Consider the following 19199-nt stretch of genomic DNA (forward strand, 5'->3'; position numbering starts at 1 on the left):
AAATATAAAGAAATTTATGAGGAGGCAAACTGTTTGTGCAGGTCTACCTGTCTTCAGTTTCCAGGACTCACATTGGTATTTTAAGAAACTATTTTTAGCTAGATATTAGAAAATGGTATATACCAACTGATACAACCTATCATGGGGACAAAGGCAAAAAAAGTAGTCAAATTGTATTTAATATACAGAAGTTCCTACAAGCATAATCCTGGTACCAACATTGTATGGTACATGAATGCTCTCAGGTGCTGTCCTCTTTGTACCCGCAGTCTCAGCTTTCCTGAGAGGAGTAGGGTGATTGTGAAAGGATTTTAACTTTGGTTTCTCACAGACACGGAACAGTATGAATGAGAAGAGGAAAGATCCAGTGAATGTCAATAGTAGTAATCAAATGCTGGGTATCACTTTATTTGTGATAGTTATTTGAGCTTTCCTTGTACTACATACTGATTTTAATATACAAATCATAGGTAATGTTAACACAATATGTGAGACTTGCCTTCCTTTCATAAGGTTTATATACACTGAACAGGCCTAGTAGACACGCACGTGCCTTGTCATTCTTCATATAGCTGCACAACCACATAAAATTTCATCCTCTCCTTCCCCCGACTACTACTCCTACTTTTAAACTAATGTGCATTGTGCCATGTGCTTTTCTACCAGCCTGCCTTCACAGTTACTAACAAGTAATTTTTCAGGTTCTCTCTTTCACTTCCTACTGCCTTCCTCCCTCCTCGTTGCTAAAATTGCTCCTTTCTGTCTAGTACATGCTTGTATCTGGAAAATTTTCAGATTTCTAGAGGGAGTGTTCATTCAAAGGTGAAACAAGGGAGACTTCTGGGTGTGATAGTAATGTTCTTTTTCATGACCTCAGTCTTGCCTGTGTGGGTGCCCTTTGTGAGAATTAATTGTGCTGTGCACTTATTTGTATGTAGATCAGTAGTGTGCTAGTGAACGAGCTAGAGGGGCAGGGTCAGGAGGCTTGATCTGTAGGGTTTGTCCGTTCCCATGGGCTGATTTCATAGGTTTAACAACTAGCTTGCAGGAATCCTTAATATTTAACAATTGGCTCTCGTGAGCTGAGGTTGAGCTTGCTCTATCTTGCACACCATTGGAATTTCATTTATAAAGTCAGACAATTTTACGGAACTCCTTAAGACACATAGGGCAAAGGTAGTAAATTTAAATTTTCCTGGTTCATCCCTATGTAAATATGCAAACCTTCTTCACTCATTATCATGCAAGCTGTATTTATCTCTTTCTTATGTATGCTGATATAATGTTACTTTATGTTTTTGTTCAATTGTTATTAAATTTTTATGTTTCAATGGATTATTGTTAGCTTTTGTAAGTTTATGCATTTTGACAGTGTCATTGTTCTGTAACTAATTTTATGGTAACTGAAGGTGATGGCAAAGGGAATCACTGTGTTACTTCTTTCCCTGAGGATAAACTCTGAAAATATTACCATGATTGACTGTAATATTTTATATGTGATTCACTCTAAATGATTGTGCCAGCTTATATAACTCATGAGTTTATAAGTCTTTATAGAGGAAGGAGCAGTGAGTATTTCACTGAATATGTTTGTACCATTGAATTATTTTCTTTCTGTTGCTGTTTTTCATATTTTGGATTCATCCATATTTTCAGTGATAGATGCCTTAGAACAGAATGCATTTGATGCTTTTTTTTTTTTTTCATTTTTCTGAAGCTGGAAACGGGGAGAGACAGTCAGACAGACTCCCGCATGCACCCGACCGGGATACACCCGGCACGCCCACCAGGGGGCGACGCTCTGCCCACCAGGGGGCGATGCTCTGCCCATCCTGGGGCGTCGCCATGTTGCGACCAGAGCCACTCTAGCGCCTGAGGCAGAGGCCACAGAGCCATCCCCAGCGCCCGGGCCATCTTTGCTCCAATGGAGCCTTGGCTGCGGGAGGGGAAGAGAGAGACAGAGAGGAAAGTGCGGCAGAGGGGTGGAGAAGCAAATGGGCGCTTCTCCTGTGTGCCCTGGCTGGGAATCGAACCCGGGTCCTCCGCACGCTAGGCCGATGCTCTACCGCTGAGCCAACCGGCCAGGGCCGATGCTTATTTTTAAGGCAGTTTGAATCTGGTTCTATTGGGTTTAAGAAGTTTTGATTCTGGGAGAAAATTACAGAGTTTGAAATTTTATCTTTCCTAAATATCTCAAATATAATGACAAGGTCAGTAAATTTTTTCCTGATTATAGAGGAGATTAGAAAATACAAGAAAGTATGAAGAGGAAAATTAAAATAAGTTTTAATAACCAGACAAAACCACTATTAATATTTGTAAAAATACTTCCGGTCACATAATGTGAAAGTATGTGTGTATTTCTGTGTAAATATATACATGAACATACATAATTTTTAAATGCCATCACTTTTTTAAAGATTTAAATGTACAGAATTGATTACAGTTTGTAGAACCATATCATCATTGACTTATGCAAAATCTTTTTTTTAATCATTTTTTTTTTAATTTTTAATTGAATTTATTGGAGTGACCTTGGTGAGTAAAATTATACAGGTTTCAGGCGTACAGTTCTAATAAGACATCATCTGTAATTACATTGTGTGTTCGCCACCCCAAGTCAGGTCTCCCTCCATCACCATCTGTTCCCCTCTACCCGCCTCGCCCGGTATTGAGATGAAGTTTTAAAAATGTTAGCAGTGAAAGCAACATTGCCACTGTCTACATAATTGAAAAGGGATTTGAAGATGGCTCATAAAACTATTTTGTACTTTTCCAGTTTGCCAGTGGTGGTAAAATCTTGCCAAGAGTCACAGAATATCGTACTGTGCCTTTGTGCTTAGGTTTTACATTCTAAACAGCCTAAATAGCATTTGCAGAATTTCTGTTGTGGCCATACCAAGAGGCTTACTTCCAGGAGCCTCTTCATCTGCCTTTCTCTTAAAACAACAACAACAACATATATATATATATATATATATATATATATATATATATATATATATATATTACATTAAGTTCTTTCTTGTATTCAATTCTTAAGTTTTATCTTTTACTCGGTCTCATTGCACTTGAATTTGTCCATTTACCGCCTGCCATTAGAAAACATCAACTAAATTCTTAAAAACTCCCAGTCATCCATTATTTCTTGCTCACAAATATCTGCATAAAATCTGGTCTATATAATCTCTTAAGTGCATTTCAGCAGTTGCTGCCATTGTGAGTGAGATGGCTTCTTTGTGGACATGGCTCCACGACCTGGCTTTCTTCCACTTGTTTTCTAGCCATTTCGGTGTGTTTACCATGTGCTTCTCAGCAGCTGGTTTAGAGCAGAAGTCCAAACATGTGCATACATACACATTTGTGCCGCTTATCACGGTTCACGTGAAAACGTTGCTCTGTGACTACCTCTGATGAGCAGCTCCTTAAACCATCCAGTGTAGCAAAGGGTGATTCCTACTTCTTGTGTTTGGAATCTAAAAGGACAATAGCAAGACTTTCTAAGAAAGCTTTAATTCCCTATTGCAAAGGAAAACTTTGTTTCATAGTGATGGACACATTTAGTGTGGTTACTTTAAATTTCTTTTTCATGAAGTTCCAAATCTTTCTTCTTCACACAGGATAGAAAGATTCTAGTGGCAGCTGTGCAGCCTTTCTTCCATGTTGAGCTAAGTAGACAGAGTTGCTCAGAAAGCCCCAGTGGCAGAGGTGAAACATGTGGGCAGACGTTTGTGTGGACGGGCTGCCTATTCTGTAAACATGAATCAGAAACGTCAAGTCATGGCTATGCAACTCTCTGTCTGTGTGATCTTGGACCAGTGACTTCTTTCTGACTTTTACTTTTCTCATCTCCAAAGTGGAGGTAATAACATCTGTCCTACCTATTTCAAGAGTTGTTATGGGAGTGAAAGAAAATATGACATATTTGTGAAAACAGTTTAAAGTTGTAGAATTCTAAAGGTTTGTGTGGTATTGATACTATTATTTTTACAGCCTAAGATAGAGATTCACGACTTTGTAGTGTGAATTTACATAATGATGTCAACACTTCTAAAATTGGAAGTGCCCTCAAAGGTCTCTGACTCTCTAGCACAGGGGTCCCCAAACTACTGGCCCACGGGCCGCATGCGGCCCCCTGAGGCCATTTATCCTGCCTCCCGCCGCACTTCCGGAAGGGACACCTCTTTCTTTGGTGGTCAGTGAGAGGAGCATAGTTCCCATTGAAATACTGGTCAGTTTGTTGATATAAATTTACTTGTTCTTTATTTTAAATATTGTATTTGTTCCCGTTTTGTTTTGTTTTTACTTTAAAATAAGATATGTGCAGTGTGCATAGGGATTTGTTCATAGTTTTTTTATAGTCCGGCCCTCCAACGGTCTGAGGCACAGTGAACTGGCCCCCTGTGTAAAAGTTTGGGGACCCCTGCTCTAGCTTGTGCTTGGTTTGTGGTGGCCTTCTGTAAGAGTTGGTTATCTCAGCATTACATTGAGTACTCCTTGGACTTCCCTACTGATGTGGGCATACACTTATATATAAAAGTTCTTCCTCTTATTGAGCCAAATCAGTAGTTTTGATAATGATAGGGATTCAGCTGGTATATCATATATTTATTCATATATCAACCTAAATTAGGTCACTCTTCTGTCAAGTCACTTCACCTTTGGTGTGTAATTTCTCTTATCTGGGAAATTGGAACAAAATGATATACAGGGAGTTGAGAAAGATTATGCAATAATTGAAGTAGAGTAATGGCTTCATTATTTGAAAAGATAATGCATTGCTCATTTAAAAAACATTAAAACGTGCAGGGCCCTCTCACCTCCCCACCCCAAACCTATTAACATCTGGTGAACATTATTTACAGCATCTCTGTGTGCATATATAAAAGTAAATAGAAGCAGTTTTATTGTAAAAGGATTATATTTATACATTATATTTCTAAAGAAGAGTTATTTTTTACTTCGCTTGTAATATATATGTGGAAGAAATAGAAAATTTAAAATGAAGGACTATAGGTGGAAAGAGACTTTGCATGGGGGGCGATGCAGTGTGTAGAGATGATGTTATATTGAGTGGGACACTTGAAACTTAAGTCAACACAATAAATTTAAAAAATAAAATAAATGAAGGACTATATATATTGATTTCTAGTTGATATCCTTTCACCAAAGTGATGCTGTTTTATTTAAGAGTTAAGGGAAAAAAACAAAACCAAACCCTAATTTTGCAAGCTCTGATAATTTTTTTTCTTTCTTTTTTTTTTTAACAGAGATGGAGAGAGTCAGAGAGAGGGATAGATAGGGACAGACAGACAGGAACAGAGAGAGATGAGAAGCATCAATCATCAGTTTTTTCTTGCGACACTTTAGTTGTTCATTGACTGCTTTCTCACATGTGCCTTGACTGCGGGCCTTCAGCAGACCGAGTAACCCCTTGCTCAAGCCAGCAACTTTGGGTCCAAGCTGGTGAGCCCCGCGCTCAAGCTGTCAACCTCAGGGTCTCAAACCTGGTTCCTCCACATCCCAGTCCAACGCTCTATCCACTGCGCCACTGCCTGGTCAGGCTAATGACATTTCTTTCTAACTACGTTTCTCTCCTGTTTTACTTCCTTTTTTTTTTTTTTTTTTTTGTGTGTGTGTGTATTTTTCTGAAGCTGGAAACGGGGAGAGATAGTCAGACAGACTCCCGCATGCGCTGGACGGGGATCCACCTGGCACGCCCACCAGGGGTGAAGCTCTGCCCACCACGGGGTTGATGCTCTGCCCCTGGGAGGGGGGGTCGCTCTGCCGTGACCAGAACCACTCTAGCACCTGGGGCAGAGGCCAAGGAGCCATCCCCAGCGCCCGGGCCATCTTTGCTCCAATGGAGCCTTGGCTGCGGGAGGGGAAGAGAGAGACAGAGAGGAAGGGGGGGGGTGTGGAGAAGCAAATGGGCGCTTCTCCTATGTGCCCTGGCCGGTAATCGAATCCGGGTCCCCCGCACGCCAGGCCGACGCTCTACTGCGGAGCCAACCAGCCAGGGCCACTTCCTTTTTTAAAATGAGGTTTTTACTCTTTATTTCTGATTGTTAATCATAATTATGGAAGCTATTTCATCCTAATTTTTATTTTTATCAGAAATATGAAAACATGGGTTTAATATTATCTGGCATCTTGTGTTACACCAAATGATATTTCACTCATTCTTGTTTTGCTTTTTGATCAGACATCCATGGACTATTTTTTAGTAAGCTAGAAGTTAGTAAATTCATTGATTTTTATCTGTTTTTCACCATGCTGTATTAGTTTTTCTTGGCTTCTGCTGTTGAAGTCTGAGAAGTAGTCTGTTTTTAGTCTTCAGATTTTAAAATTATAATTAAAATATATTTTCTATTTGTTTTGTTTTCTTCTTTAGTTACTCTGAAAATATGTATAATGTTGCACCTTGGTTTTCCATATCTGTGATCTTCATCTTTAACTTATTTTTCTTACTGTGCTTTTCCATTAAACCTTTTTTTGCTATGTTTTCAGTCAAATTCTTTATTATTTTTTCTTCCTAAAGTAGCATTTCATCTCTGTAGTGTTTTATTTTTTGTAGTCCATTAAATTTTATTAAGTTTTACATAATAATGCTTTTTAAATGTAATTTTTAAATTCATTTTAATTTTTTGGGGTGACACTTTTAACAAAATTATATAGATTTTAGGTGCACAATTCTACAGCACATCATCTCTACACTGTATTGTGTGTTCACTGCCCCAAGTCAAGTTTCCTTCTCTATAGTATTTGATAGCTCTGTCAGCTTATTTTCAGCTATTTCAGTTACCTTTTTTTTTTTTTAAATTTAAATTTTAATTTTTTTTTACAGAGACTGAGAGTGAGTCAGAGAGAGGGATAGACAGGGACAGACAGACATGAATGGAAAGAGATGAGAAGTATCAATCATTAGTTTTTCGTTGCGCGTTGCAACACCTTAGTTGTTCATTGATTGCTTTCTCATATGTGCCTTGACCGCGGGTCTTCAGCAGACTGAGTAACCCCTTGCTGGAGCCAGCAACCTTGGGTTCAAGCTGGTGGGGTTTTGCTCAAACCAGATGAGCCCGCGCTCAAGCTGGTGAGCTCGGGGTCTCGAACCTGGTTCCTCTGCATCCCAGTCCGACGCTCTATCCACTGCGCCACGGCCTGGTCAGGCTCAGTTACCTTTTATATTATATCATCTGAACCCTTGTATTTCTTCCTTGAACTTTTCTTTTTTTAAAGAAAGACCCTTTTGTCTGTAATTCTGTTTTGAGTCCATGACGTGTTATTTGTCTCAATTCTTCATCTGTTTCCTTGGGTAATTTCTCTTGTGATGTTTGGTCTTTTGCTTATGTTTCTCTCTTGCTTTTTGGTATTTGCAGCTTTTCTGCACAGTCCCCTTGTGGATTCTCTCTGCTTGTTATGTATCTTTAAATGGGGCCAGTAGTTCCTGATATTGCAAGTAGCACTGTGGGCAGGGGCAGGGACATTTTGGCTATGGGCTAGATAGGTCCAAATCTTTTATCTGAGCTTATTTCAAAAACTCTCTAAATAAAGCTGTCATTTCTAGGGTCTTTCCTCTGTTCCCATTGTACTGCAAAGCCTCTGGAGTCAAAGGTTCCCATCTCCCTTTCTTTTTGCCACTTCTAGTAGACCCCTGATGATGGAGCCTGTCTGCAAAATGTGAATGTTTGCTCTTAGTACCATTTCTCTTCTTTCACTGGATAAGCCTTTATTGACTGTGTCTTGATTGAAGTCTTAGGAGTTATGTGTCACCTTCAGGGCCTTCCAGATTTCACAGGCTGTGGCCAAGATGCTTTGAGATTTAAAGGAAGGGTATAAAATGCCTTAACATTGCCAATTTTTATTAAGCTATATTTTGGATGCATTTAAGGGACCCATAGAGAGAATTGAGTGTACATTAGCATTTAAGAACTTGGTTCTCTATTCAGGCCTCCTGGGTTTCGATCCTGACTCTGCCAGGGCTTCAGCTGGCATTTATATCTCATTGTCACCTCTGTGATGTGGGGATGATGATGACGATGATGATAATGCTTACTCCCTAAGGTTGTTGTGAAGATTAAAATGGGAAAAATGCTAACACAGTTGCCTATTGCCTAGCAGTTACTAAGTGCTCAGTAAAATGGCCAGTTTTATTATTTTAAGGCATGTTATGTTTAGAATGTAGTTAGTTTGGTTTTAGGGAGAATTTGCAGCTCAGGCCAGTATTTGTATATTTATTTTTCCTTTGACTGGAGGTATGCTGGGATGGAACAGGATGCTTGGGGATACCAGGTATCCTATTTCATGTCACCTTCTCTTTTAGGGTCTGACTGGGGGATTTCAAATTGTTCTATGTTTATAAGAAATAGATACATATGGCTTTTTAAAAAAAATTTTTTTAATATTTTACTTTTTTTTATAAGGGAGAGGCGGGCAGACAGAAAGACAGACTCCTGCATGCACTCTGACTGAGATCCACCCAGCAAGCCCCCTATAGTGTGATACTCTGCCCATCTGAGGCTACTGCTCCATTGCTCAGCAACCAAGCTATTTTAGCACCTGAGGTGAGGCCACGGTGCCATCCTCAGCACCCGGGGCCAATGGGCTCAAACTATTTAAGCCATGGCTACAGGAAGAGGAAAAGAGAGAGAGGAGGGGTAGAGGTGGAGAAGCAGATGATCCCTTCTCCAGTATGCCCTGCCTGGGAATCGAACCCAGGAATTCCGCATGCCAGGCTGATGCTCTACTGCTTAGCTGGCTTTCTCTTACAGGAAATAAAATCCTTGAAGACATTGGCTGTGCTGTGGTAGTTGGTACATGCATTATTTTCCTCACATAATGTTGACAACTTCTCTTGTATTAGTGAATTTGTATTGTATTAGTCTTCTTTAGAGAAAAAGAACCAATAGAGGAGATATGAGGTATATATGATTTATTGTCACATCATTATGGAGACTGAGAAGTCCTGTGATCTGTAGTTCCAAGGGCCTTAGGACCAGGGAAGCCGAATATGTAAATCAAAACCCAAGGACAGGAGCAGGCACAGATCCCAGTTTAGGCAGCAGGAAGGGACTACATTACCCCCTTTGTCTCCTTTTGTTCTGTTGAGGCTCTCAGCATTAGATGACACCTGCTCACAACCTGGGAAGGGCAGTCTACTTTCTGAGTCCACTGACATACCCAGAAATAATGTTTAATGTGGGTACCCTGTGGCCCAGTCAGGCTGACACAGAAAATCAACCGCTACATCTATCCTCTACTGTTATTAAATCTAGCAGTCATATTTAGCATTTATTATTTGTTAGACATTGGGCTACCAAGACAAATTATATTTAGACCCTGTCTTTAATACTTCATCATCTCCAGGAGGTAAATAACTTACTACAATTTAATGTGATTAGTGCTATATTATATTTCATAAAACCATGGTTGACTTCACATATGTAGTGACATTTGACCTGGGCCTTGAATGGCAGTATCACGTTGACTGGGAGAAACGGCAGCAACTAAGAAAAGTTACAACCTTTTGTTTAAAAAACTTTCTTAATAAATGGAAAATTACATATATTTTTTCCTTTGGACACAAAAGTGTCCTGCAAAATTTCCTCTTGGAGTTCAGAGTAAATGGGATATTTGGTGATCTCAATATATTTCAGCTAGAATCTTTTGAGGCTCATTTATGTGTCCAAATGATATTTTGCTCTTTCTCCCTGTTGTTTCCCTCCCTGTGTGTCTCTGTCTGTTTGCCTGTCTGTCTGTCTCTATCTCCCTCCCTCCTTCCCCACCCCTTTGTCTCTCTATCTCTCCCACTCTCTGCATCTCCCTTGCTCACGTTCTCTTGGGCTCACTCTCTTCCTTGCTCTCACACTTTCTTTCTCTGGTCACTTGATTATAGTATTTCATCAGCTAAGCTTTAGGTCATCATATTTAGAATACATGGTCAAAATAGTTTATATAATACATATTTTACCAGAAGATTTTAAGTGATCATAAAAATGAAATAAGCATCTTTTAAATGTAACCATTTTAGTTAACAATTTGATTTAATGAGAATATTATAGTATTAAAGCAACATAGTAATTGATTATTAAAAGCATTTATTAAAGTTTAATATCTATCTGGTTAATTTTCTGTATCAGCATCTGTACATTAAAAAAAATAATAATAACCTCCTTCTCCTCTCCCAAGCTGTGTTAGCTGAGAATTAATTTCTTACAATTCTCTAAAGAGACTTGTGTTTAATAAAATCCTGAATAATTACTGACTCAACGATGAATGCAGTTCTTTTTCTTATACATAATTTAATCCTTCAGTATACTTTACAGCCTAATAGAAATAAGATTCACAAATATTTTAATAGAAGAGTCAATTGATTATTAATATTCAACAGGCTTTCTTGGAACTAGTTTTGGTACTAAATTCTGTGTCAGTCACATCATGCCACCAAAATAAAGGGGTGCATTTGCCTGCAGCCATCAAAGCCCAATAAGAAATGAACAGGAGCTTGCAGCACAGAAAGTATAGGTTTATTTTCAGGAAGTAGCCCACATCTGTCAACACAGGTGAGTGCATGCTCAAAGACCTGGTTCCCCTGACTGCTTCCAGGGCATGGGCTATATAGGGAAAATCATTAATCATGGTGACGAAGGGCCATTGGGTCTGGTCAGGGCCATGGTCTCTATTGATTGGTCAGTACTTGGGAAGGGGTGGTTGATTGGTGCATCTGGTGCTGAGGTCAGTCGTGACCTCATCATAGCTTTGTCTGATTTCTACTCTTTTCTGGGCCCAGAGCTGAAACATAACTGAGGCCTAGATGTTATTTTTAGTTTGATTGAAACTATGTTTCTGGGGTCAGCAGACTCGAGGCTTGTTCTTACGATTGTTTGATGCTGATCACAATCTCTTTGTATTGAGGGCTTAGTGATTAAGCGAGTGGTCATACAGGGGAGGAAGAGGCAAGTGAGCCAGGGTGCTGGGTGAGGCCAGTTTGAATCAAAAGGGGAGAAAGGAGAAAAAGTCATATAAAAGAAATGACATTTCTATGCAGTTATAATCAGAGAAACAAAACTGTGGAGACAGTATAGAATACGGGATTTATCAGAATTTGGCGTCATTTAATTGTAGAAGCTAGTTTAAGCAAGTTGCTTCTGTATATTTATTGCTGGGCCTGACACATCGTAGGTCAGGCAGCCGAAAAGGCAGGTAGAGGAGGAAATATGGGAATGCAAGGACAAACCAGAAACCGGAAGAGGGTGAGCGGGCCTCCACACAGGTTCTTGGCCTATAAGCCTCCAACGTCAGGGATGCTAGGGAGTCTGGGAGAAGCCGGCAGCACCCTTCACTGAGTCCAATGTGTCATGGCTTGTGATCACATGCTGATGGACGCCTGTGGGAGCTGCAGGAGCTGTGGGCCAACATGTCCCTGCACCAGCAAGGTGAGCCAGCACATCAGTGACAGCGTGTGTGAGCTCCGCCTGCATCTGCATTGACCTTCTGAGTGTGAAATGAATGTGACTGCTGCTGCTCGTCTGCCTTCTGAATCTCGCCAAAATGTCTCTTATCCGCCAGGAGCTATGGAACTGTGCAGGGATGCCAGTCCTGGGAAATGCAGGTTGAGCTCAGCTAGGTTGTGACAGTTCATACCCACCTCTGAGTCCCACACACTGCCCAGTCTCTCCCTTCTCACACACAGGTCGTGTGCCCCACTCTGCCCTCCACCTGAGTATCAAAAAATCATTACCTTATTTGAGTTCTGTTTTCTTAATCTTGCTAATCGTCTCTGCGGACCTGAAGCACAGGCCCGGGGACTCAGGCTTGCAGGGGAGATGAGGGCCCGCACAGAGAAGGCTCATCTGTCCTGGAAAACCAGCTCTGCTCATCTCTTGAGAAACTGCAGGGTCATTTGTGGGCTCGGGTGGTACTTGACTCCGGCGTTGGTGTCAACAGTTGCTGAGACCTTTCTGCCCCTGGACTTCTGTGCATCTTACTGTTGTAGACCAATTAGGCTCAGGCCAGGATCATGTGGCCGCAGGGAGCACAGGATAGACAAACAGACCAGAACAACTGAGGGTTTTGATGTTATACATGGTGGAGATGTGTGAATTGTCTTGACATAAGGGGCTTGTCCATGTAGTACAGTTCGGAGCAAAATGATGAGTGAGAGGAGATCAAGAGTTTATAGTCGGCAAGGTTAGCGGTGAGCTTGACAGGCAGTAACTGGAAGACAGTCTCTGGAGGACAGTTAATAAGGAGGCAGGAATTAATTCAGACGGGGTGCACGAACCAGGAGGCACTAACACAGGAGAGAATGGTTGAAGGTTAGAGGGCAAAGGGCAACATAAGTGGCACTTCCCAAGAGGAAACGGACCGCACTGAGACAGGCGGGGTCATGGGCAGCCGCTCTGCAGCAGGCTGGACTGGCTTCTTGTCTCACATGTCAACTCTTCTGACTTGGTGAGCTTTCTGGAAGTCCTTGTTGAGCCATGGTACAGGCTAGGAAATCTTGTAGGATGGGCTATCCTGGAACAAAGATAAAGGGAGCGCTTGGAGGGAGGTAAGTGAAGGTAGCCAGAGAGGCGTCCTGCTTCTAACGATTCCAGGAGACAAAAAAGAAAAGCTTTTGAAAACAACCTGGTTTAAATTCCCAGAATTCCATCCATAGCCCCAGAAAAGGATATGACTTTGTTTTGTGATTTAGAGTAAATTCAGAAGTAGAATTCAAATCAGATAAGAGAACAGGATAATTAGATGGCTAAAAAAAGGACCAGTTACTAACTATACTAGTTTGTATTTATACTTTTTATATCTGTGTGTGTGTGTATGAGAGAGTGAGTGTGGGAGAGAAGTGGAGGGAGAAGAGGAAAAAGAGATTTTCTAGTTTATGGGTAAATGCTTGATAGATTATTCTGATCTTTCATTAGTTTTTTTTTATGTAATTATTGTTATTTTTAAAATAAATTGCAAGTGTAATTCACATTTCTTAAACACCAGGATCATGTGACTTAAGACAGTTTTTTTCAAGTGTTGATTTCTCATGGGGTTTAATGTTGCCGGACTATGGATGTATGCGAAGGACAGAAAATCTTATCTGAAGAATATATCTCATTTATGCTTGTAAACTCCTCTCCTCCACAATATGCTCATTTTAAATAAGAGAAAGTAGAGGAAATAGGTGGGAGTCTAGCCGCCGGACCAGATTTGTGTCCATCTGTGACAAACTTCATTAGTCTTTGAAATACCAAGGGACTTGCCTAAAGTTGCACAGTAGTTAGTCGCAGAACTATATGCATCTGTTCTCTATTTTGTAACATTTATTTGTACAATATTTCTAAAAGTTTCAGTTAGAAGAAAATGTCCCAGTAGGGAAATTAATGTGGAGATGGTACTTGTGACAATATCTGTGTAGGAAGAGGAAAGACTGAGTTAATTACGAGTAAAATTTCTTCTTAAAGCAACTTAATAATAGATTTACGTTTATAACTTCTGGTTCTATACTAGGACTTAAATGCATCTTGTCTAAGTAGGTAACTATTGCAGCCCTGGCTTATCTCTCAACTCTCCCTACTGAGTCTGATGAAAGTGACAGTATCAGATATTCCGAGGTGCACCTGGCCTGCTGGGCAGCTCCACAGCCCAGTGTTGGCCAGCGTGGTGCCAGTGGTCAAGGGGAGGCCAAGAGAGAGAAGGCCAGAGATTTCTGTGTTACAGCTAAGGGTGAGAATTAAACTCCCTTTCCTGGTCCTAATCAGTTTTACAAGAGATGCTTATTTTTTGTTCTGCCAGAAACAAATAGGAATTTAATTTTAAGCGAAAAGTCTCTAGTGCTTTTGAACGAAACAGGGAATCTCAATCTTATTTTGTCTCTAACTCTAAAATTCAGATACTGCTAAAGCTCCAGGAGAAAGTGCTAGTGACAGCAGTCACTTTCTCCACATTGAAGTGTGTTGGCAGGGCGGACGGGAAAGCTAGGTGGGAGCAGGGGTTAGCTAATTCTCATTATTTTTTTTTTTTTTGGTTCAATTTTGTTAAGGAGTCCAGGATGCAAAATCTGTGCTTCAAAGAGATGATGCTATTGTTGGCATCAAGAGCAGCTTCTGTCTGGATAATCTTATCAAGCGATGCTGACAATTTCAGACATTTATCTTAGGAATGTAGAAATTTGGAGTTGGATGGTACTATAAGAATTATCTCATTCAGCTGGATAGTATAGCATAAGTAGGAAGAAAAAGATCAATGACAGTGCAGCTCCTCACTCAAGGTTACATAGTGCATTACAGGCTGAGAGTTTGGGAGAAACAAGGGTGTAAGGAGATTATGGTTGCAATTCACAGATTTTAAGAGCCAATTTAAGCAAGTAGGTTTAACTTCTGCCCATTTCTAAATTTAAAGCAAAAGGTAACATATCTTTTTAATGAATGTTTTAATAAATGGATGGATGGAATCTGAATGGAAAGAAAAGAAAGAAAATGAGAAGACATCTCTGTTACTTTTTCCTTCCTTGAGAAAGTGTTAAAGAGTATGATCCTGTATGATGGAAGACAAAGAGAGGAGATCCTGGAAAACTGACAGGTGGATCACACAGAACCTGAAACACTGAATATTTCTTTATTAAGGCTGACTTTTTCAGTAAATAGTAGTCAAGGGAAAAGGTCTGGTTTACAGGAGTTAATTATGTGGACAGTGGCAAGGGAAGGGTTTTTCTAAACAGCTACCCTAGACAGCTGTGCTGATGACATGGCAGAATGCTCTGGATGTGCTGCTGAGGCTGTGGTTAACTATAATTACACATATGAGGAAAGAACTCTCTTATGCTGAGTGTATTTATAATTACTGGACTACACATTGGTGATAGCCTAACTTTTTGATATTGAGGTATCTAGCAATGTGGCTTTAAAAAAAAATAGATAATGTAGTTTAATTTAGTAAATTGAATATTCTAAGAAATTGTCCTCTTTTTCTTATGCTTTGGTATTGCAAATTGAGTTTTGATTCTTACGTTAAAATAATTGTGTTGTGTGATGACTCGGTAGTTGTAGTAAAGCAATTCCTACCCAACTAACAGCCATTTTTTACAAAATCAGTAATTTTGAAAATTATTATTTAATCAATTCAGTGAATGTGTTCTAGTTGAAAAGTAGGTGTAGATGCTTTCTTGAAGTTATGTATATGATAGATAGAAGAAATTGCATGTAATGAATATGTAAGTATAAGATCTGATAACAGAAAGAGACCAAACTTAAGAAATAAAAGTTTTCCAATTTTAAAAACTCTGTGTGTGGGCCTGACCTGTGGTGCCGCAGTGGATAAAGCGTCGACCTGGAAATGCTGAGGTCACCGGTTCAAAACCCTGGGCTTGCCTGGTCAAGGCACATATGGGAGTTGATGCTTCCAGCTCCTCCCCCCTGTCTCTCTTTCCTCTCTTTCTGTCTCTCTCTCTCTCTCTCTCTCTCTCTCTCTCTCTCTCTCCCTCTTTCTCTCCTCTCTAAAATGAATAAATAAAAAAAAAATAAATAAAAAAAAAATAAAAACTCTGTGTGTGTGTGTGTGTGTGTGTGTGTGACAGAAACAGATGAGAGACAGCGAGAGGGACAGATAGAGACAGACAGGAAGGGAGAGAGATGAGAAGCACTAATTCCTCATTGCGGCACCTTAGTTGTTCATTGATTGCTTTCTCATATGTGCCTTGACGGTGGGTGGATGGGGCTCCAGCAGACCCAGTGACCCCTTGCTCAAGCCAGCGACCTTGAGCTTCAAGACAGAGACCTTTGGGCTCAAGCCAGCGACCCACACTCAAGCTGGTGAGCCCGTGCTCAAGCCAGCAACCTCGAGGTTTTGAAGTGGGTCTTCTGTGACCAGTTTGGTGCTTTATCCACTGCACCACCTCCTGGTCAGGTTTAAAAACACTTTTTGTCCCACATATGAACATTAATTTCTTTGCTTTTTGTAATGCTTTTTCATCATGTGTAAGTGCATGTTCATTAGCTCTATATTGTTTACTTTTGCTTGTTTTGAGGCATCAAATGAGCAGTGCTATACTATGTATGTTTTTGTTTTTGGTGATTGGCTATTTTATTCAAAGTTTTTGTTTTTAATATTCATCCACTTTACTGCATATAGGTAGGACTATTCATTTTCACAGCTGAATAGAATTCTAATACATGACTATACTGTAATTTATTCTTCAGCAATAGACATATCTATTCTTTCTAGCTTGTTGCAGTTTTGAACAATGCTTTTATGAACGGTCATTTCAATGTGTCCTGGGGCACAAGTAGAAGAGTTTCTATGGTGTACTGTATTTTTCGCTTCATAGACCACACCTGACCATAAGACACACCTAGGGTTTTAAGGAAGAAAATAAGAAAAAAAAATTCTGAACCAAATGGTGTGTTAAAATATTTAATAAAGTACACTTGTTTTTTGCTCCATGAATGTGCATTTTCCCCTCCACTTTTTTGGGGGAAAAAGTGCATCTTATGGAGCGAAAAATACAATATATACCCAAAATAGAATTGGTGAATTGTAGAGTATGCACATTTTAAATCATACTAGATTATGGCCAATCGTTTTCTCATTTAATTGCAAATCTTCAATAGCACTTATTAATAATTTTATTTTCTGCACATCCTTACCTACTCATGGTGTCGGCTGACATTTAAAGTTTTGTGAGTCTATTGTGTGTTAAATAGTCTCCTTATGCCCTTAATTGCACTTTCCTGTCACTATTTATATGTTTAGTGGTTATTTGAGTTTCCTCTTCTGTGGAATTTTTTTTTCACTTCTTTTGCATTTTTGTTCTATTGAACGCTGGTCTTTCCACTCCCCCAACCCCCATGGGGTAGATATTCAGAATTGATTAACTGTGTTGAAAATATTTTTTCCAAGATTATGGACTTTTGTTTTATTTTCTGTATGTTGCTTTAATTTTTAATTTTGTTGACTATATATTTGTCCTGTGGTTAGTGCTTTTTCAATCCAATTTGTTATGATAATATTTTATGCCTTATTGAACTTTGTTCGTAATATTTTATATAGGATATTTGCATCTACTTTTCTAATTGGGATTGGCCTGTAATTTTTTTTAATAATCTAGCTGGTATTTTGTATCAATGTTACACTCTTTTTCTATTCTTTGAAAGCATGTAAATAATTAGAATAATCTACTCCTTACATATTTGAGACTACCAAACCTACCTGAGACTAGTTTTTGCTTTGTGGGTAAAATCTGAACTTGAAATTTAGTTCTTTAATGGTAGTAGACTATTTAGGTTTTCAGTTTATTCTTGAGTCAGTTTTAGTAAATTCTATATTTCTATAAATGTCTCCATTTATTTTGTTTTCAAATTTATTGGCATGAAGATTTTATTCATTTTCTAGGGCTGCAATCACAAAGTACCACAATCTTGGATGGTTTAAACAGCCGAAATGTATTTTCTAATATTCTGGAGGTTTAAAGTCCCAGATAAGGTGTTGATAAAGTTTATTTCTTCTGAGGACTTTTCCTGGGTTCAGAAATGGCTGCCTTTTCTCCCTGTTCCTTTACCTTGTCTTTTTCTGTGTACCTCTGAGTTCTAATCTCTTTTCTTATAAAGACAGTAGTCATATTAGATTAGGGTCAAGTCATTTTATTATACATTTTCTCTCAATAACATCATTAAACGTTCTGTCTCTAAATAGTCACATTCTGAGTATCAGGACTTCAACATAAGAATTTTTGGGGCCCTGGCCGGTTGGCTCAGTGGTAGAGCGTCGGCCTGGTGTGCAGAAGTCCCGGGTTCGATTCCCTGCCAGGGCACACAGGAGAAGCGCCCATTTGCTTCTCCACCCCCCCCTCCTTCCTCTCTGTCTCTCTCTTCCCCTCCCGCAGCCAAGGCTCCATTGGAGCAAAGATGGCCAGGGCACTGGGGATGGCTCCTTGGCCTCTGCCCCAGGCGCTAGAGTGGCTCTGGTCACGACAGAGCGTCGCCCCGGAGGGGCAGAGCATCGCCCCCTGGTAGGCAGAGCATCGCCCCCTGGTGGGCGTGCCAGGTGGATCCCCGTAGGGCGCATGCAGGAGTCTGTCTGACTGTCTCTCCCCATTTCCAGCTTCAGAAAAATACCAAAAAATAAATAAATAAATAAATAAATAAAATAAAAAAAAAAAAGAATTTTTGGTATACACAGTTGGGCCTATAATAAGGATATCCACAGTTGTCCATTGATTATATTTTTAATCTTGTTGTATATGTGCTTTATCTCCCTTTACATTTCTGTAGGAAACTTACACTTATGAAAAAAAATGATCTAAAGAAAGGAATAATAGAAACTGTTGCAATGAGGGAGAAAAGAAGAGCAAGTCTTTAGTTTTTACTACTGTATTCCCCATGTATAAGATGCTCCCATGTAGGCCCTGGCCGGTTGGCTCAGCGGTAGAGCGTCGGCCTGGCGTGCGGGGGACCCGGGTTCGATTCCCGGCCAGGGCACACAGGAGAAGCGCCCATTTGCTTCTCCACCCCCTACCCCCTCCTTCCTCTCTGTCTCTCTCTTCCCCTCCCGCAGCCAAGGCTCCGTTGGAGCAAAGATGGCCCGGGCGCTGGGGTGGCTCAAAGATGGCCCGGGCGCTGGGGTGGCTCCTTGGCCTCTGCCCCAGGCGCTAGAGTGGCTCTGGTCGCCGCAGAGCGATGCCTCGGAGAGGCAGAGCATCGCCCCCTGGTGGGCAGAGCGTCGCCCCTGGTGGGCGTGCCGGGTGGATCCCGGTCGGGCGCATGCGGGAGTCTGTCTGACTGTCTCTCCCCGTTTCCAGCTTCAGAAGAAAAAAAAAAAAAAAAAAAAAAAAGATGCTCCCATGTATATGACACACCTTAATTTTGGGGCCCGAAATTTGAGAAAAAAAAGTATTACTTAAAGTTATTGAAATCAAGTTTTATTCATCATAAAATTTATACAACTCGTCACTATCAAAACCCCATCCATTAGCTTGTTCTCATCTGTGTCTGATGATGAATCACTGTCTTCATATACTGCCTTGTCCTCAGTTTCATATGTGGCATTTGAAATGCCACAACCACTGTATAAGATGCACCCAGTTTTTAGACCTAAATTTTTTTGAAAAAAGGTACATCTTATACATGGGGAAATATGGTAAATGAGTAATTTAGTTAGGACCAGACAGAAAGGTCAGTTTTGGCGCCATTTTACAAAGTACCTAATGCATTATGATA

At 40.2% G+C, this 19199-nt stretch overlaps 1 protein-coding gene across 2 annotated transcripts in view; it reads left to right on the top strand.

Annotated features, from left to right (window-relative positions):
- KLF12 (KLF transcription factor 12) overlaps positions 1–19199 on the top strand; it is a 471091-nt gene that overhangs the window by 151697 nt on the left and 300195 nt on the right. The window lies entirely within an intron of this gene.

Source organism: Saccopteryx bilineata, chromosome 6 (genome assembly GCF_036850765.1).
Source record: "Saccopteryx bilineata isolate mSacBil1 chromosome 6, mSacBil1_pri_phased_curated, whole genome shotgun sequence".
Lineage (NCBI taxonomy): Eukaryota > Metazoa > Chordata > Mammalia > Chiroptera > Emballonuridae > Saccopteryx > Saccopteryx bilineata.